Consider the following 2,244-nt stretch of genomic DNA (forward strand, 5'->3'; position numbering starts at 1 on the left):
CTCTCTACCCTCCCTCTCTCTCTCTTTCCCTCTGTTCTGACTCTCATCTCTCTCTCCCTCTCTCTCTCTCTCTGTTCCGACTCTCTCCCCTCCATCTCTCTCTTCCCTCTGTTCTGACTCTCTCCCCTCCATCTCTCTCTTTCCCTCTGTTCTGACTCTCTCCCCTCCATCTCTCTCTTCCCTCTGTTCTGACTCTCCCCTCCATCTCTCTCTTTCCCTCTGTTCTGACTCTCTACCCTCCATCTCTCTCTTTCCCTCTGTTCTGACTCTCTACCCTCCCTCTCTCTCTTTCCCTCTGTTCTGACTCTCTACCCTCCATCTCTCTCTTCCCTCTGTTCTGACTCTCTCCCCTCCATCTCTCTCTTTCCCTCTGTTCTGACTCTCTAGCCTCCATCTCTCTCTTCCCTCTGTTCTGACTCTCTCCCCTCCATCTCTCTCTTTCCCTCTGTTCTGACTCTCTCCCCTCCATCTCTCTCTTTCCCTCTGTCTGACTCTCTACTCTCCCTCTCTCTCTGTGATATCTACTTTTTTTTAAATAAAAATGTTCACACATAAAGTGAACCGTTTTTGCTTTGTAATTCTGCGTTATTGTGTGTAGATTGATGAGGGGAAAAACACATTTAATTCATTTTAGAATAAGGCTGTAACGTGACAAAATGTGTAAAAAGTCAAGGGGTCTGAATACTTTCTGAATGTTACTGAATACTTTGTGAATGTTACTGTATATCAGTATATTAGACTCTCTCTCTCTCTCTCTCTCTGCAGTGATGTTCTTTTCATCACTTCTGGTTGAACACTGCCATCAAGTGGTGATTGTCCAAACTGCACCACTGTTAAGATAAGAGAAAGTGAGAGAGAGAGCAGAGTGTGGGAGAGAGAGAGCAGAGAGAGAGATTAGAGTGTGTGGGAGAGAGAGAGCAGAGAGAGAGATTAGAGTGTGTGGGAGAGAGAGAGAGCAGAGAGTGTGGGAGAGAGAGCAGAGAGAGAGCAGAGTGTGGGAGAGAGAGAGAGCAGAATGTGGGAGAGAGAGAGAGCAGAGAGAGAGCAGAGTGTGTGGGAGAGAGAGAGCAGAGAGTGTGAGAGAGAGAGAGAGAGAGAGAGAGAGCAGAGAAAAGAGAGAGCAGAGAGAGAGCAGAGAGCAGGCTGAGAGAGCTGATAGAGCAGAGCGAGGAGAAGAGAGCAGAGAGTGAGATCAGAGAGTGAGAGAGAAGAGAGAGCAGAGAGAGCGAGCAGAAAGAGAGCAGAGAAGAGAGAGAGAGCAGAAAGAGAGAGCAGAGCAGAGAGAACTCTGTTGCTATAGTGACCCTGCATTACAACACTCTGTTGCTATAGTAACCCTGCATCGCAACACTCTGTTGCTATAGTGACCCTGCATCACAACACTCTGTTGCTATAGTGACCCTGCATTACAACACTCTGTTGCTATAGTAACCCTGCATTACAACACTCTGTTGCTATAGTGACCCTGCATCGCAACACTCTGTTGCTATAGTGACCCTGCATCACAACACTCTGTTGCTATAGTGACCCTGCATTACAACACTATGTTGCTATAGTGACCCTGCATCACAACACTATGTTGCTATAGTGACCCTGCATCACAACACTCTGTTGCTATAGTGACCCTGCATTACAACACTCTGTTACTATAGTAACCCTGCATCACAACACTCTGTTGCTATAGTAACCCTGCATTACAACACTCTGTTGCTATAGTGACCCTGCATCGCAACACTCTGTTGCTATAGTGACCCTGCATCACAACACTCTGTTGCTATAGTGACCCTGCATTACAACACTATGTTGCTATAGTGACCCTGCATTACAACACTATGTTGCTATAGTGACCCTGCATTACAACACTGTTGCTATAGTGACCCTGCATTACAACACTCTGTTGCTATAGTGACCCTGCATTACAACACTCTGTTGCTATAGTAACCCTGCATCACAACACTCTGTTGCTATAGTGACCCTGCATCACAACACTCTGTTGCTATAGTGACCCTGCATTACAACACTCTGTTACTATAGTAACCCTGCATCACAACACTCTGTTACTATAGTAACCCTGCATCACAACACTCTGTTACTATAGTAACCCTGCATCACAACACTATGTTGCTATAGTGACCCTGCATCACAACACTCTGTTGCTATAGTGACCCTGCATTACAACACTCTGTTACTATAGTAACCCTGCATCACAACACTCTGTTACTATAGTAACCCTGCATCACAACA

At 46.0% G+C, this 2,244-nt stretch overlaps 1 long non-coding RNA gene across 1 annotated transcript; it reads right to left on the reverse strand.

Moving 5' to 3' along the window:
* Positions 1-202: 202 nt before the first annotated feature.
* Positions 203-1,323, reverse strand: LOC135570969 (uncharacterized). The gene is made up of 2 exons (XR_010463610.1): positions 784-1,323; positions 203-739 (listed from the first exon to the last, which is right to left on the reverse strand). It is a non-coding gene; the product is annotated as an uncharacterized LOC135570969 (long non-coding RNA).
* Between the last annotated feature and the right edge of the window lie 921 nt (positions 1,324-2,244).

Source organism: Oncorhynchus nerka, unplaced genomic scaffold (genome assembly GCF_034236695.1).
Source record: "Oncorhynchus nerka isolate Pitt River unplaced genomic scaffold, Oner_Uvic_2.0 unplaced_scaffold_869, whole genome shotgun sequence".
Lineage (NCBI taxonomy): Eukaryota > Metazoa > Chordata > Actinopteri > Salmoniformes > Salmonidae > Oncorhynchus > Oncorhynchus nerka.